The sequence below is a fragment of the Dasypus novemcinctus genome, chromosome 2 (assembly GCF_030445035.2).
Source record: "Dasypus novemcinctus isolate mDasNov1 chromosome 2, mDasNov1.1.hap2, whole genome shotgun sequence".
NCBI lineage: Eukaryota > Metazoa > Chordata > Mammalia > Cingulata > Dasypodidae > Dasypus > Dasypus novemcinctus.
The window spans coordinates 118,038,242-118,056,815 of record NC_080674.1 but is presented as its reverse complement, the minus strand read 5'-3'; the positions used below and the strand labels follow the sequence as shown (position 1 = coordinate 118,056,815).

The window sequence follows — 18,574 nt, the reverse complement described above, 5'->3', positions numbered from 1 at the left end:
TTTATACCAACAGTAAATAATCATATTTACTTTTTCATTTCCTTTTTTATTTTAAGAAAAAAATTATGAAAAGTAAAGAAAGTTAAACCAGTTTTATTTCCTGTTAGAAGCTAATTTTAAAATGTCATTTAGAATGAGTACTCGTGAAAGTTCCAAGTTGTTTGATTTATCATCTATGCCATACTTAGCCTTCACATGCCTAATCCATAAATATAATATATATGCATCTGTACTACATTCTGATACACTTATACATTTGTAAAATATATAATTCCATACATTTTAAAATTTACTGACATGAGAAAAGGTGTTGAGATAACCATTAACAAGCAAAACCTTCTTGTCAAAAAGAGTTAATGCACTCAAAAATGCTTATTTAGGTAAGAGACGAATCTGGCTTATAATTGCACTGTCCATTCCAATGAAAAGGAAACTGAAGTTGTCATTGATGGAAGAAGAAAATCTCAGTAATTAACACTATGACAGAAATATCTCAAAGACATAGAAAATATGGCCTTTTCCCCATGTCTTTTCCTGTTTGCTAGTTTCAATTTCTTAATGATACGCTAATAGAATATTTACATTGATAAGTATTAGACTAAAATTGGGTAACATTATTTATTATATTTGTTAATTGCTTGAACAATTTGCATGTTACACACAGTAAGCATGGACTTTGTCCTAAAAAGACAAAAACTCATAACAGAAATGTAAATTAGGCTATATAGTACATATATAGTAAAACATTTTTGATATTTTGCTTATCAAGAACATGGATCTGAATTAAGAGCATGTAAAAGTAGGTGTTTTTCCAGATGGATGTTTTTGTGTCTGAAATAGTTTTAGAATGTGGAGGGTTGTCTCCTGCTTCCCCCCAAGTAAGCATTAGGTGTAAACATTTTGATATACTTAATTGATAGGTGAGACCTCAGTAAACAGAGATATTTCTGCTTAGTGTCTAGATATCTAACCTAAGCTTCAAATATGAGGCACTTTGAGTGTTGCTGCATACCTTTTTATTTCAAGATTCAGTCAACTCAGCCATTAACAGTGTAATGAATAAGCAATAATGACATTGACATCTAATATAATACATCTGGGGGGGGAGGGGGGTTGATACTCAAGGCTGGTGCAGCAGAGATCCAGGCCTAGAGCAAAAAGGCTCTCATTGTGTCAATAGAGGAAAATTTGCCCAGGAACCTTTCAGCATATTTCCTTCTCTGTTTCACGGGACAGAACTTTGTTACATAGACACCCCTGAGTACAGAGGGTCTAGGAAAGTTAGTGTTCTGGTAAAGGGTCTGGAATTACCATTACTGGTTTAGACTAACCTCCATTTGTCAGTTGTCTAGCTTCCCTGAGATGAGCACATCTCTGCCAGCTAAATGATCACAAAATCAGGGCACATTGGTGACATAGGAAGAAGAAGACATAACTAGTTGATATGTAATGAATAGTCAGTTTCTGCTATACATATGAAGTGAGTCTTTGCTGGGCAAATGACCTGTTGCTATTTTAGGATTTCTGAAGCAGCAGTGTAATTGTGAAAATCTGATGCTGATGATCACAGCTGTGAATACTTACTGAACTCCTACTATGTGTTAGACAGTGTGCAAAGCACTTTTCATTTTTAAAAAACCAAACAACAAACTATCATAATTGTATGTTTAGCAGACAATTGGATATTTGAGTCTAGAACTCGAGAGATTTGAGCTGGTTGACATGCATTTGGAAGTTATTAGCATTATACATGGTATCCAGTGTCATGGAAACAGATGTACTCTCTTGGTAAAACAACTAAATTTGCATGACTGTAATATAGGAATAAAAAAGCCTGATATGATAGAATGTCCAGTTGGTAAAGTTTTTTACCAGGTCATGCGTTTTTTTTATGTTTGTTTTTTCTTTAATAATAGGAGTTTTGAATTTTATAGCTCCAGAAAGAACTAGGTGTTTTTGTTTTGTTTTATTTTTAATTTTTTATTTTCTCTCCCCTTCACCCCCCACCCCAGTTGTCTGCTCTCTGTGTCCATTTGCTGTGTGTTCTTCTGTGACCGCTTCTATTCTTATTAGCAGCACCGGGAATCTGTGTTTCTTTTTGTTGCATCATCTTGTTGTGTCAGCTCTCCATGTGTGCAGCGCCACTCCTGGGCAGGCTGCACTTTCTTTCGCGCTGTGCGGCTCTCCCCACGGGGCACACTCCCTGCGCGTGGGGCTCCCCTAAGTGGGGGACACCCCTGGGTGGCAGGGCACTCCTTGCGGCATGGACCAGCTTCACACGGGTCAAGGAGGCCTGGGGTTTGAATTGCGGACCTCCCATGTGGTAGGTGGACGTTCTATCCATTGGGCCAAGTTTGCTTCCCAAGAACTTGGTGTTTTTGACATTTTAAAAATTAAGTTTTTAAACATGTTTTAATTGGCCATTTAGGATAAATTTGTAATATCCAAAAAAGACATAGAAGTGTTCTATTAGTTATCAAAAGGTCACTAGGAACTTTGTTATTTATATACATAATCTTATTTAATCCTTATGAATTAAGTTCCTTCCTATTTTTCAGAGAAGGAACTGAACTAAGGAACTTGTTAAAGTGGCATAGCTAGTAAAAGGTGGGAGGTAAGTTTAGTGAGTCCTTCTGCCTCCAAAATCTTCACTTATCCTTGTTTTGCTCTGCTGCCTCCTTTAATTCTATGCCTCACAGACTCATCACGAGTCCTTAGTTTACATGATTTCATTTTAGGAAAGTACTTAGAGCGTTTGTGGTCATGTCTGTGTTAGTCATGTCTGTGGGTCAGGCAATGTCTTAGGCTTTCTAAATGACGACAGTTGGAGAGGGAGAAAATACTGGCAGCTCAGGACCATTTCTACCCAAGCTTCGTTTTCTTCATGTATTTAATACTATTCTTTGCCCACCTGTGGTTCCCATCTGTGCTTTCAGAAAACAGTAGCAAAGATGTAGGCATGTAGATGGGCCAACAAGGAAGGAGGCAGCCACTACCACTGGGGCCCACCGGTCTGGAAGAGGGCTGGCCAGTGCATTATGGGCATGCCTGTGTCAGTATCAATTCGGTACCTATGTAAAGAATTTTGACCAATCCTCCTTTGCAGGGTGGATTTGAAAAGTGTTTTCCCAGTATCTGAATTTGTTCCCACTCTTCTGCAAATAGGTTTTTGGGGATTTCAGCTAACACTTTCTATCTGTAACAATGGGGATTTGGAGAACGGGGGATAATTAAAATCCACAGTTATTCTGTAGTCTTCTCTGAGCCTTATTAATGATGCTGTTAACCATACACGAGCTCTTCTTAGCCAGAGGGACTGGAGTCTTATCTCTTTTTTCTGTTTAAACTCTATGCTGTCTTTGGAAATAATAAATGATTACTATGTTGTCATTGTTACTTACTAATATTTATTGAGTACTTGTTCCATTTATTGTTTCTAAGTATATTAACTAAATTAATCTTCAAAACAACACAGTGAGACTTATTATTATTGCTATTGTTAACTCTGTTTGACAGATCAGGAAACTGAGGCTCTGAGAGATTGAGTAACTTACCCAGGCTCACACACCTAGTAAATGGTGGAGCCAGAATACAAAGCTATAAGCCCAGGTTAGTGAAATGATGTAAAGCCAGATGAGCATTGAGAAGAAAGGTAGGGAAAGACCTACATCCCATAGTTCAGTGTAATTAGTAATTTTATAGATATTTTGTTTTGTTTCTTAATAGAAAATGAATGAGTCAGGTTCATGTGATGAGCTATGTTGCTCTCCCTCCCACTTCCCTTCCCCTCCAAGTATGTTTCTGTATGGAAGGCCTTTCAGTGCTCTAACACCAAAAGGTTATATCTGACCATTGTTAGTGGAGTTTGTTTGTAAGGAAATCATTAGCTGTTTCCTCAAGAGAGAAATTAAATGAATGTGTCTGATGTTCACTTTACCTTTGTTTTTAACAAAGCCTGGAGAGAGCTAACCAATCTCATGGGAGGAAGTTGTTATAGAAAATCTGGGGCCCATTTTTTTTCCAAATGAATATTCTCGCCCCCCTGCTTTTTTTTCCTTCATAAACATGTTTATTAAAGGCAGCCAACATATGCATATACAGAAGGGCAGTGCATTGGCTTGACTTTTTTTTATTTAAAATTTTATTTTTAAAGAAGCTTTAGATTACATAAATGTTACATAAAAAATATAGGGGATTCCCATATGCCCCACTTCCTCCCCCTCCCACACTTTCCCACATTAATAAAAATATGGAACGCTCCACGAATTTGCATGTCATTCTTGCAGGGGGCCATGCTAATCTCTGTATTTTCCCCAATTTTAGTGTATGTGCTACCTAAGCAAGCACTATTTCCCTCTTTTTGTTATAACGATAGTATATGCTTATTGCAAAAGACCTTCACAAAATAAAAATTTGCCACCTCAGCCGCTGCCTAAGTCCCTCAGAGAGCTGCTCAGCACTGGGGCCTGACAGGTGGGTTATTGAGGCTGAGGGCAGGAGCTGAGGCTGGCGGAGCAGAGGGAAGAAAGCCAGCGGGCAGGCGGATGGGTCGCACCCCAACTCAACTCCTCAGGCAGAGGGAAGGAGCCGCAGCTCCAGGGTGAAATGCTCTCAGCAGCTGTGACAGTTTGTACGAGAGTCCTTCTATTTCCTTTACTTCTGGCTCGGTGTATAGGAGCAAGTAAAAAATTCCAAATGAACACAAGAAACCTGAGTGAGGTAAGATGTTCAATTTTTAGACTTAAAAAATATATAGGTACCTGCCTCCTTCCTACATGCCTGTAATACCTAGATCCTGAAGATTTGAAGAGTAAACTATGTACCGATGGATAAGTTAGTTTTCTGATGAACCTTTTTCTTTCTAAGAAAGATTACATTTTCTTTCCTCTTTAGGAGAAAAGTAATCTTTCCACTGTGGTTTTATTTTGGTGATGACACTTAGATCCCTGGCTTTAGTACATAAGGCTCCCCTAGCCCCAAAATTAGAGGGAGACACACTTGGGGAATTGGGAAGGGCCCAGAGATCTCCTGGCCTACGCTTGGAAAGAGCTAAGTCAGCAGGTAGGAGGTAGTACAGGAAGGGCTAGGGAGAGGTTATGGATGGAGAAGGGAAGAACTAGGTTGTCGGTTTGGACTGTGGGGCTGTACGGGGTCCTCATAGGCTTTGGATCACTCCTTGTGAGGCTGGTCATCTTCTGCGGGTAGCAAAGTGCCAGGGTTGCACTTGGACTTGGTAATGGTTTAGTGGATCCTACATACTTTCCTCTGTGATAATTAAATGATGAGGAACCTTTTGTATCTTCACTTCTATGAGTTCTTGACTAAAGGAAAAACGAAAGGAGTATGTATTGCTGCATAACAGATTATCATAAAATTAGTGGCTTAAAACAGCACCCACTTATTATCTCACATTTTCTGTGGGTTGAGAGTCTGGGTATGTGGCTGGGTCTTCGGCTCATGATCTTACAAGACTACAGTCAGGGAGTTGGCTGGGCTGTATTCTTAATCTGGATACTTGGCTAGAAAATAATTTGCTTCTAAACTCATTCAGGTTGTTAGCAGAATTCATCTTGCAGCTGTAAGGCTGGGGCCCCTGTTTTCTTATTGAATGTTGGCTGTGGAACATGCTCAACTATTAGAAACCACTTGCCACCTGGACTTCTCCATAGGTTCTCTCACAACATGGCAACTTACTTTCTTCAAAGCTAGCAAAGGGAGCTTCTGCTCCAATATGCTAAGACAGAGGCTTACATACCATAACATGATCATGAGAGTCACATCTCATTGTATTTGCAATAATATATTGGTTAGAAGCAAATCACAGGTTCCATTTGTCCTCACGGGGAAGGGGTTATACAAGGGTATGTATGGGAGTTACTTGAAGGTGTGCCCATCAGAGAGAGCATTTCTCAAAGGTAACGCTCACCCCCCCTCCCCACAAGGCTCCTTCATCTATTTGCAAAGGTCACTTTTCATTCCCTTCTTTTGCAGGGTTCTTTCTGGGCACAGTAGAATATCAGAGCATTTAAGTGTGCCTGTGTCATGCAGAAAAACTTAGGGAGTAAAATAAACATAACCAGGAGTGGAAAAATTTTCCCATAAATCCATAGGAGAACTTGATTTTGGAACAATTAGAGGTCACTAGGAGTTTAGCTGGTCCTAGTGCAGAAACCAGCTTTGGGTCTTCAGGCCCGTTTCCTTCAGGTCAGTAGGAATAGTGGTCTTTTTTTTGCAAGAGATTGAGTACCTGGGCTGCTAGAAGCAAATCTTTTCATTTATATTACACATTCTGTTATAAAAGGGAGAACCTGATCATAATGTAGAACAAAACTAGCTTTAGCATTAGGAGAGTTTGAGTCCTTGTTCTGCATTGTGGGCTTGTTTCATCTCTGAAATAATGTTTTATCATCATATAATGGACATGACCACACTTCTCATAGCTACCATTTATTGAGATTTTGTGTGCCAGGTTTACATTAGATAATGTGATTGTTTCCCAAATTTAAGCAATGAGAATCTCCTTGGTGGTTGTTAAAATACATGTCAGGGAAGCGGATGTGGCTCAAGTGATAGGGCTTCTGTGTACCATATGGGAAGACTCAGGTTTGATCCCTGGGGCCTCCTGGTGAAAAAGAAGAGGAGAAAGTGTGCCTGCATGGTGAGCCAGCACTGCTTGGTGAGCTGAGTACCCATGTTGTGAGCCAAGTGCCCACATGCCGAGTGCCCGCACAGCAAACTGAGTGCCTACGCAGTGAGCCAGTGCCCATGCAAGTGAGTCACACAGCAGGATGATGACGCAACAAGAGAGAGACAAAGGGGAGAGTCAAGGTGAAGCACAGCAGAGACCAGGAACTTAGGTGGTGCAATTGACAGGGACCTCTCTCCACATCAGAGGTCCCTAGGATTGAATCCCAGAGAAGAAAAGATGAGAAGAGAAGACAAAAAGAGAATTAGATACAGAAGATCACACAGTGAATGGACACAGACAGCAAAAGCAGCAGGGAGGGGGAGGGGAAGAAAAAAATGGATATGAGGGGAGCAGTTGTAGCTTAGTGGTTGAGTGTGTGTTTCCTGTATGAGGTCCTGGGTTCAATTCCTAGTACCTCCTAAAAATAAATAAATAAATAAAATAAAATAAATTACAGGCCTACCCATACCTAATGAATTAGTATTTCTAAGGAATGTGCCTTTGATCTTGTTTTTAAAAACTGACTCAAGTGATTTTATGATCCAGTACATGGGGAAAATAATATGCTTTCATTTCATTCCCTCCAATAGCACCATGAAGTAGGTGCTATTCTTTTTGTAGGTGATGATTCTGAGGCTCAGGGGAGTTGTTATTTTTCCAAAATCATACAAATAATAGCAGAGCTGAAATTCAAATTTTGATTGGCCCCAAATCCCATGCTTTTAAGCAGTTTGTACTTGACACATTATGTAGGGTACAATAGTTGTTTGGCAAATATTTGTGGAACTTTCGCAGTTAAGAAATATGAGACAGCACCAGTGTTTTCTCATGAGCAGTTATAATCAAGGTTTCCATAGTGAATTGGGAACAAACTTCATAATAGGGAGAGCAAATGCCTGGAATTGAACAGGGGCTGGGAACCCAAGCAACAAGAAAAACATGGAACCCTTGGTGGAATGTGTGACAATACAATGGAGTGTTGCCAACCAGGGAAGTTCACCCAAGCCTCAATGTTTAGTGTTTTTATTGGGGTTCCATTAAATAGGCATGATTGATTACCCACATGGCTCATCTCAGTCTCCAGCCCCTACCATAAATCATATTGTTGGTCTTTTTGATATAGCCAGTCTCTACCCTAAATTACATTGTTAGAGGATGACATGATCCAAGGCCTTAGGCAAACATTCCACTTGCTTAAGAGATATCTTCTAGAAGCTGTGGACAAAGGCCAGACCTCTTTTTTTATTATTAAATTTTATTGATACATATTAAGCATACAGTTTCTCCAAGGTGACAGTCAGTGGTATTTGCTATAATCATATAGTTGTGCATTCATCACTTCAGTCATTATTAGAGCATTTTCATTATTTCAATATTAATAATTATAACAAATCAAATTCTTTACCTCTCAATCTCTCTATGCTTCCCCCACTGTGCATTGCTGCTGTTTCTGGCTAGTCTAGCCAAAGTATATAATCTATGCCTTTTATTATAATCACAATGTTGTAAATTCCTAATATTTCTAGAACAATTTCGTTACTCCAAAAAGAAAGATTCCGTACCCCTTAGCGTTCCTTCCTCAGACCTACATAACAACTAATCTTTCATCTTTGTGAACTGATTTATATTTATATTTTATATAAATGGAATCATACAATATGTAGTACTCTTTATCTGTCTAGTCTCCATCACTTAATATCGTGTGTTTTTTCTTTGTCTGATATTAACATTATGTAGTATTAACTTACATTTGTTCAGCATCAAGGAAAAAAGGTCTTATATATACAGTTTTACACATTCATATTTCACATATATTTAGTTCATAGTAGAGCAGTCATATAGTACTTGTCCTTTGTATCTGGCTTGCTTCACTCAAGATAATGTTCTCCGGGTTCATCCATGTTGTCATGTATTTCATGACTTCATTTCTTCTTACCATTACATAAAACATCCTCTCCAACATTTACAGTTTTGCAACGTTTTAATAGCGGCTAGTCTAATAGGTGCGAAATGATATCTCATTATAGTTTGATTTGCATTTCCCTAATCACTAGTGATATTGATCATTTTTCCATGTGTTTCTTTGCTATTTGTATTTCTTTTTGGACAGTTGCCAGACCTCTTTTGAGCAAGAGTAAATTCTTTGCTACTTACTTTTACGTCATGACTTGTCAGTCTACTGGTGTCTATATGTACCACTTTGAGTGATGTATAGAAATCTTACCACCATTACCATTTATCCTTCCCTCCCTTATAATGTAATTGTTTTAAATATTTTCTCTACATACATTGAGAACCATGTTTTTTGTTTTGTTTTTTTTTTAATTTCTCTCCCCTTACCCACCCTCCCAGTTGTCTGCTCTCCGTGTCCATTTGCTGTGTGTTCTTCTGTAACTTCTTCTATCCTTATCAGTGGCACTGGGAATCTGTGTTTCTTTTTGTTGCGTCATCTTGTTGTGTCAGCTCTCCGTGTGTGCAGCACCATTCTTGGGCAGGCTGCACTTTCTTTCTCACTGGGCAGCTCTCCTTATGGGGAGCACTCCTTGTGCATGGGGCTGCCCTATGCAGGGGACACCCCTGCATAGCAGGGCACTCCTTGTGTGCATCAGCACTGCGCATGGGCCAGCTCCACACGGGTCAAGGAGGCCTGGGGTTTGAACCGCAGACCTCCCAAGTGATAGGCGGACATCCTATCCATTGGGCCAAGTCCGCTTCCCCCCTATATTTTTGATGTAACATTTAAGTAATCTAAAGCTTCTTTAATAAAAATGAAATAAAATTTTAAAAATTAAAATAACTGCCTTAGGAAAAAGCACATATTACTGGATGACTAGTTTGGATGTATTATCAAGTCTTCCATTCTTTCTCAACAGCTAGTATATTTTCACTTAATATTAGTCCGACTGGTCCATAAAACATATCAGTTTATCTTAAAGAATTAACTACATGTCTGCTATAGGCCTGGAATCTCATTTATTAAGTCTAAGGTTTTCATAGCATTAGAATGAAAGCACATATATTTTAACTCAGTGGAGAACACTGCTTACCTTTAAATAGAGCCTGTTTACATCCATTTATCCATATTTCCAACAAGCTTAATTATTTCGTTTTTCTGTCTCACAGTAGATAAAAAACCCTAAGCTATAAAATTCACACTGCACAAAAAGGGACATTGAGGAAAGGGAGAGAAATTTGGAAAGCAAGCCTCAAATATCATCTCTTGTGTGAAAATTGCCCAGATCTCTCTGTCAGACTCAATTACTCCCCCTCTTTCATTACCAGGGTACATATACCTCTGTTTAATACATGCTTCATTCTACCTTATTCTGTGGTTACATTCTTCTGAAGAATATAAGTTTATTTTTTAAATTTTTAAATAATTTTTTCTTTCACTTTTTAAAATTTTTTAGAAGATACTTTCATTACATAAATATTACAGAGAATACATAGGGGATTTGCTTATGCCCTGCTCCCCACACCTCCCACATTTTCCCACATTTGCAACATTTTTCATCACTGTGGTACATTTATTGCAATTGATAAACACATTTTGGAGCATTGCCACTAAGCATGGATTATACTTTACATTGTAGTTTACACTCTGTCCCGTTCGACTCTGTAGGTTATGGCCAGATATATAATGGCCTGTATTTGTTATTGTAATATTCAGGGTGATTCCCAAGTCCCAAAAATGCCTCCCTATTACACCTGTTTTTCCCTTTCTCTAGCCCCAGAACATGTATGGATCACTACCTCCACAACAATGATATTTCTTTTATTGCTAGAATAACAATAAGTCTATAGTAGAATACTTGTGAGTTTGTTTTAGTCTGTAATATGGTTTCTCAATCCTGAGGACTCTGGGATGGTGATGCCCACTCCACCATTAATTGAGGGGGACTTTGGTCCCATACATCCAGTGGATGGGACTCTTTTGCTTGCAGCGGTAGGCACTCTCGGTTCCTTGGTATATTGTTTGTCCATCATCCATGTTAGTTGTCCTGGGTGAGTCCATTGAACTGGAGAGTAGGTGTTACAAATCCATTGAGATTCAGAGCTTAACTAGCATATGGACAGCCCAGAGATTTAAGTCTCTTGGATGTACACCTACCAACTCTTGTACTAAATATAGGTTCAAATAGAAGGACAGAAGAGTCATGCACAGTGAAACCACTGCTGAGTCTAACTCTGTCACACTGGGGAAAATAAATACCAGATTAGGGCCCACTGACAAGGGGCCAAATTCCTGAGCTATCTGCCTTGACTATAGTGTCTGCATATTTCCATATCTCTGAGGAACTTTGCAATTTGGAGTAGTATCTACTTTGGCTCTCAATGAGATCCTCTTCAGATGTGCATAAGTGCTACCTCTGGGGTGGCCTCCCTGCTCACTTTTAAGTCTCTTAGCCATACAGACTCATTTGTCTTTAGCTTTTCCTCCCTTTGATCAAGGCCTTTTTTTTTCCCCAGATGCATTGCTTGTTGGTACTTGGTGGCAATCTCTTGGTGACAGGGAGGCTCATCCCTGGGAGTCATGTCCCACGCTGGGGAGAAGTTATTGTGTTTATATGCTGAGTTTGGCTTAGAGGAGTTTCTTGTTCATTTCTAATGGTTTCCTCTATTGCTACCCAAGTAAATAGGGTGGAGGGATGGGAAATCCTCCAGAGATCTGGACCTTAAGATTATGATCTTGGGAAACGGACTTTGGCCCAGTGGTTAGGGCATCCGTCTACCACATGGGAGGTCTGCGGTTCAAATCCCAGGCCTCCTTGACCCATGTGGAGCTGGCCCATCCTCAGTGCTGATGTGCACAAGGAGTGCCCTGCCACGCAGGGGTGTCCCCCGTGTAGGGGAGCCCCACGTGCAAGGAGTACACCCGTAAGGAGAGCTGCCCAGCGCGAAAGAAAGTGCAGCCTGCCAAGGAATGGTGCCGCCCACACTTCCCGTGCCGCTGACGAAGACAACGGAAGCGGACAAACAAACAAGACGCAGCAAAAAGACACAGAAAACAGACAACCGGGGGAGGGGAGGGGAATTAAAAAAATAAAAATAAATCTTTAAAAAAAAAAAAAGATTATGATCTTCCTTTCATTTTTCTGCTCTGTGTCCCCACTAACCTCTCTGAGCCTTAGTTTCCTCCAGAATAGGATTATTTATGTGGGATTCTTTCCAGAAATAAGAGTGTGAACACCAAGTGAATTTATATTAATTCAATAAATACTTATTAAATGCCTACATTATACCAGACATTTTGTTAAGTGCTGCCCAACCTGGTGGTGAATTGTTCTCCTAATTAGGAAAACAGCATAGGATAATGAAACAAGCAGAACCTTTGAAGTTAGTCTTAGATGAAAATCCACTTTCTGTTACTTGGAGCTGGGTGCTCACACATACTATTTCTCTTTTCTCAGCTTCACTTTCTTCTCAAAAAAATGGAAATAATATCTATCTCATGGGGTTATTAAATACTAAATTGAATAGTTATTAGGTTCCATCCCCCTTCTATTCATTAGCTTTGTAATTGTGGCTAGACTGCAAGTCACCTAAAGGCAAAGGCTGTATCTTATGATTTCTCTAATCTCCTATGTTACCTAAATTGCTGTGTCTTTATTCTGATACACTGAGTTGAAATATGATTCAGGGTATAAATAGGGTATTGTTGAAGAATCAACCATGTCCTCTCGCTTGGACAAGGAAGTCTTTTCAGAAACTGTAAAAATCAAGAGCATCCAGGGAACCCATGTTTTCAACTCTGTTCTTCTCTAACTATAACTAGATTGGGGCACCTTCTTGAGTCTCACATTGCTCACCTGTAAACTGAATGGGCTACATTATCTCTTAGGGTACCTTCTTGTTCTAAATATCTTATATTATGGCATGTTGACAGTTTTAAAAATGAACACTGATATTTTAAGTTAATATTTAATGAGAGGTTATATAAAAAAACTCTTCTGTCTTTTCCTGTCTTCATTCATGTGATTCTGTGGCTAGGTTGTTGGCATAGTTGTGATCAATGTGTACATTCACTTTTTTTTTTTAAGCTATTTTATTGAGATGTATTTACATATCACACAATCCATCCAAAGTGTACATTCAGTGGCTTTGGGTATAATCACAGAATTTTGCACCACTGGAATCAATTTTACAGCATATTCATTATACCAAAAAGAAAAACCACCTCCAAATTAGCAGTTACCTCTCATCCATGTATCCTTTCCCTGCTGTACATAGCTGCTAATCTCATTCCATCCCTATAAATTTATTTATATTTTATATAAATGGAGTGAATCATTATGTAGTACTTTGTGTCTGGTTTATTCACTTAGCCACTTAGCATAATTCTTTTTTTACAGTTGTTGGAAAAATACAACTATACTCCATAGTTTGCTTTAGGTGTATTTTTGCCCTACATTGAATTTTTGAGTTCTTTTATTTCTACTTTTCAGTGTTACTATATAGTGTTCCAGTGTATTGACATGGAGACTTTTGAATTTATATTGTTGTAAAATTAGGGAATTAACCATTTTTATTCCTCAAAGCACTGAACTCGAACTGTTAGGACAGTTTTTCTGTTTTTCAGTTTGTGGATCTGATTACCATTTGAAAAATTATGAAATAGGGGAGTGGATTTAGCTTGAATGTTGAGTGCTTGCTTCCCATGTAATATACAAGGTCCCTGGTACCTCCTTAAAAAAAATAGAATTGAAAATACTAGAATTGTTTCATGAAATGTCTATTTCAGCTTATATTTATGTGTGTATATGTGTGTTTACTGGGTCATAATGTAAACTGTACAGTTGCTGAGGGTTGTGATCAAAATAATTTCAAAGACTCTAGATTAAGCCATGGCAGTTCCATCACATTTTGAGTGTTTTTTTTTAAGCAGAGAAATTGTAGGTTACAGAAAAATCATGTAAAAATACAGTGTTCCCATATACCCATCCCTCTATTAACACTTTGATTAGTGTGGTGCCTTTGTTACAACTGATGAAAGAATATTATAATTGTCCTATTAGATATAGTCCATCATTTGCAAACAATAGTGTCCACTGTGTTTTACAGTCGTATGTTTATCCCTTTTTAAAAATTTTTTATTTTTTATTGAAGTATATCATTCATACATGAACACGCATAAACAGTAAGTATATAGTAAAGATTGTGAACTTACTAAATAAGCATACATAACATCACACAGGGGTCTTATACATCACCCCTCCACCAACTTTTTTTTTTTTTTAAGGTTTATCTATTTATTTATCCTCCCCCACCCCCCAGTTGTCTGCTCTTTGTGTCCGTTCGCTGTGTGTTCTTCTGTGACTACTTATATCCTTACCAGCGGCACTGGGAATCTGTGTCTCTTTTTGTTGCATCATCTTGTGTCAGCTCTCCATGTGTGCAGCGCCACTCCTGGGCAGGCTGGATTTCATTTCACGCTGGGCAGCTCTCCTTATGGGGCATGCTCCTTGCATGCGGGGGACACCCTGTGTGGCACGGCACTCCTTGCGCGCATCAGCACTTGAGTGGGCCAGTTCCACACGGGTCAAGGAGGTGCTGGGTTTGAACTGCGGACCTCCCATGTTGTAGGAGGACGCTCTATCCATTGAGGCAAGTCTGCTTCTGGAATTCTTTGTCTTTGGCATTTGACTTTCTGATTAGTTGGTGTCTTAGAGTTGGTCTATTATGATTTTATTCTTTTTGGAATATGTTGCACTTCTTGGACATGTATGTTTATGTCTTTCATAAGAGTTAGGAAATTTTTGGCCATCATTTCCTCATATATTCTTTCTACCCCTTTTCCCTTCTCTTCTTCTGTGACATCCATGACATGTACATTTGTTCGCTTTGTGCTGTCATTCAAATCCCTGAGACACTGCTCAATTTTTTCTATTCTTTTCTCTACCTATTCTTCTGATTGCTTGATTTTTTTTTTTAAGATTTCTTTCTTTCTTTCTTTCTCTCCCCTTCCCCCCTCAGCCCCAGTTGTCTGTTCTCTGTGTCTATTTGCTGCGTGTTAAAAATATGGAACACTTCTCGAATTTGCGTGTCATCCTTGCACGGGGGCCATGCTAATCTCTGTGGTGATCATTCCAATTTTAGTATATGTGCTGCCGAAGCGAGCACTGATTGTTTGATTTTAATTGTCCTGTGTTCTACCTCACTGATTCTTTTCTCTGCCTGTTGAAATCTGCTGCTGTATGCGTATAGTATATATTTTTTTCCACTATGCCTTTCATCCTAATAATTTGTTATGCTTCCTATTTATTTATTTATTTGTTTATTTATTTAGATATATCAGGGCAGGGGATTGAATCTGGGACCTTGTATGTGGGAAGCCAGCACTCAACCAGTGAGCCACATCAGTTCTGCCGAGTTGGTTCCCTAATTTGTTTGCTTGTTGTTTGTTCTTGTTTTTAGGGAGGACCAGGGACCGAACCTGTGACCTCCCTTGTGGGAAGCAGGTGCTTAATCACTTGAGCTACATCTGCTCCTGTTATGTTTCTTTTTAAACTTACAAATTTTCTTTTGGCTCACACATTGCTTTCTTAATATCCGTTAATTCTATATCCATATTTTTCTTCATCTCCTTGAGTTGATTTGGGAGATTTGTTTGAACTTCTTTGATGAGTCATTCCAAATTCTGTGTCTCCTCTTAAGTTTTCATTTGTTCTCTTGACTGAGCTATGTGTTCTTCTTTCCTAGTTTTGTAATTTTTTGCTGATACCTGTGCATCTGATTATTTTAATGTGTTAACTTTGAAAGTCAGTTTCTCCTTTTGTATAGGGTTTTATTATTGATTGGCTTTATGTTAAGGCTCTTCTTTGATTCTTTGTCCATCTTATATTGGATATTTAGAGCAGCTCATGTTTAACTGTTCAGATTTTTTCAGCTCTTCTTCATCTGATTGTTGCCCTGGATATTTGGTATAAATTTTAAGATTGTACTTTTTGTGCATTTGTTTTACCTCCAGGAGGAAGTCTCCTTTCCTCTGTTTCCTCTCCAGGAACTGATCTGTTCTATTTGCTTTTGTGCAGAATTTTCTACTTAGCTCCTGTGATTTGTTTAAAATTTCTACCTCATTCTCTGTCCCCTTTTTAGTACACTTTTCACTTCTAAGACACATTCTTTTTTTTTTTTTAAGATTTATTTTATTCCCTACTCCACCCCCATTGTTTGCATTTGCTATCTCCTCTGTGTGTCTGTTCATTATGTGCTTGTTGTCTTTTTAGGAGGCACTGAGAACAGGACCCAAGATGTGTAGTGTGTGTGTGGGGAGTCCAATTGCTTGAGCCATTTCCACTCCCTGCTTATTGTGTCTCTCATTGGGTCCCCTCCTTGTATCATTTCATTGTGTCATCTTGTTGCATCAGCTTGCCATGCCAGCCCGTTATGTCAGCTTGCTGTCTTGCTTGTCTTCTTTAGGAGGCACTGGGAACCAAACCATGTGGTACCTCCAAGGTACCTCCCTTGTGGTAGGTGGTTCCCAACTTCTTGGGCCACATCTGCTTCCTTATCCTGTCTTAAAGCAGTTCAAAAGCAGTTCAGTTACCCTACCCCTTCCTCCCTCCCTTCCTCCCTCCCTCCCTCCTTCTTTCTTTCTTCCTTTCTCTCTTTTTCTTCCAGTCTTTCTGTCTGTCTTTCTTATTGTCTTTCTTTCCTTTTTTCCTTCTTTTCTTTGTTTCCTTTCTTTCCTTAGTCTTTTCTGCCTTTGGTTTCTTCCCCAGTTAGGGTATCCTACCCCAGGGACCAAGATGATCCAGAAAGGTCTGTTTTATGTTTAGGTAGTCCTGCAAATAGAGACTGGATTGAGTGTGCTCACATCTTGCCAACAGCTCTGCAGAGGCCTCTTTTCTTTTCCCCTTTTGTATGTGGCACTTCTCTGGTGCTTTTGTTCCGCCTTGGTTCTCTGTGGACTTGGGTCCCTGTGCCTAGACATGCCCCTGTGGTTCAGACTCCCTGCTGTGAGTGGCTCTATGGCCTGTATCCTTAGCAGGAGGGAACTGAGTTGCCTCTGTGCTACTCCAAGGTGCACAGAAGTGAGTACAGGGGAGGAGTCTGGACTGGTGGGTCCAGTTTAGAAATCTCCTACTTGGAGATTATTTTTCTTGTTCTTTAATTCAGCATTTGTGGAGTCCTTCTCCAGTCTGTCTCATCCTCCAGTGTTCCAACTTAGTAGAATTTGTCCTTTTATTAGTTGATTCTGAGGGGAGACTTTTCCAGGGGATGTCTTAACATTGCCATGTTTATGATATCACTCCACATTTTGAGGTTTTTATGTCATCTTCAAAAGAAGCTGTTTGATTTCTCAGACATGTTTCCTTTGGAAGTAGAGTAGTTAAGTCATGGACTGCTTTGGTCCTCAAAATTAAGACCTTAAGTGACGTATAACTATGTATCTCCTGCTCAGGATGCATGTATATAAGAAACAAATTTTTATAATAATATCTTAAAAAGATCCACTTAAATAGATAAACCACGCTATATCAAATAAAATTCAGAAGAGAAAAACAAGTCAAGTATAAAGGGGGAACTGTTTTAGTTCTTTCTTTTTCTTTTTTTGATATTTTTATTCCACCCCCCCTCCCACCCACCTCCATTGTCTGTCCTCTGTGTCCATTCACTGTATTCTTCTGTGTCTGCTTGTATTCTCATTAGGCAGCTCTGGGGACCAATCCTGGGACCTTCCGGGGGGGGGGGGGGGGAGAGGCAATCATTCTCTTATACCACCTCAGCTCCCTGTTCTGCTACGTCTCTTATTGTCTCTCCTCTGTGTCTCTTGTTGCGTCACTTTCTGTGCTAGCTCTCTGCATTGGCTGGCACTCCTGCGTGGGGTGGCATTCCCGTACAGGGTGACACTGCCGTGTGGGCTGGCACTTCATGTGAGCTGGCTCGCTGCTCAGGCCAACTTTCCTTCACCAGGATGCCCTGGGCATCAAACCCTGGACCTCCTATACAGTAGATGGGAGCCCAGCTGCTTGAGCCACATCAGTTTCCCTTTCTGTTTTTTTTAATGATCAGAAAACTTATATTTGGTAAGCTGATGTGGCTCAACTGATAGAGCATCCTCCTACCATATGGAAGGTCCAGGGTTTGATACCCAGGACTTCCTGGCCCGTGTGGTAAGCTGGCTCACGTGCAGTGCTGCCGTGCACAAGGAGTGCCTTGCCACACAGGGGTGCCCCCTGCATCGGGGTGCCCTATGCACTATGCACAAGGAGTGTGCCCTGCAAGGAGAGCCACCCCACACGAAGAAAGCGCAGCCTGCCCAGGAGTGGCACCATACACATGAGAGCTGATGCAGCAAGATGATGCAACAAAAAGAGACACTGGTGCCGCCTGACAAGAATGCAGGTGGACACAGAAGAACACACAGTGAATGGACACAGAGAGCAGACAGCAGGGGGAAGGGGAGAGAAATAAAATAAAACCTTTAAAACAAAACAAAAAAAACTTAGAGTTAGCCAGCTGGACTCAGTTTAGATGATCCCAGTTTTTTTGACCACATCCAAAGCATCATAGTCAGGAGCCAGTCAAGTATTGCTGCCTTCTCTCCATCAGGCCTGCTCAGGGTGTTGACCTTGGCCACGTCAGTGTCATAGAGCTTCTTCACAGCTTGTTTGATCTGGTGCTTGTTGGCCTTGACATCCACAGTGAACACAAGTGTCTTGTCCTCAGTCTCCTTCATGGCTGACTCAGTGGTCAGGGGGAACTTAGTGGTCAAGCATGTTTCTCCTGGGGTGTTTTTCCGAGGATATTTGGGCTGTCTCCTGAGAAGCAGCATTTTAGGCTGCCAGAAGGTGGATCTTCTTTTTTAGTGTGGCTGTGGACGCCTTTCTGTACTGCCTTGGCTTTCAAAGCTTTTGCTTTTGCTTTGGTTTTGGGAGGGAT

At 40.0% G+C, this 18,574-nt stretch overlaps 1 protein-coding gene and 2 non-coding genes across 3 annotated transcripts in view; 1 reads left to right on the top strand and 2 right to left on the bottom strand.

Moving 5' to 3' along the window:
• REEP5 (receptor accessory protein 5) overlaps positions 1-18,574 on the top strand; it is a 59,116-nt gene that overhangs the window by 14,676 nt on the left and 25,866 nt on the right. The window lies entirely within an intron of this gene.
• Positions 4,244-4,347, bottom strand: LOC111761111 (U6 spliceosomal RNA). The gene has a single exon (XR_002794564.1). It is a non-coding gene; the product is annotated as a U6 spliceosomal RNA (small nuclear RNA).
• On the bottom strand, positions 14,702-14,809 carry LOC111761110 (U6 spliceosomal RNA). Its single transcript, XR_002794563.1, has one exon. It is a non-coding gene; the product is annotated as a U6 spliceosomal RNA (small nuclear RNA).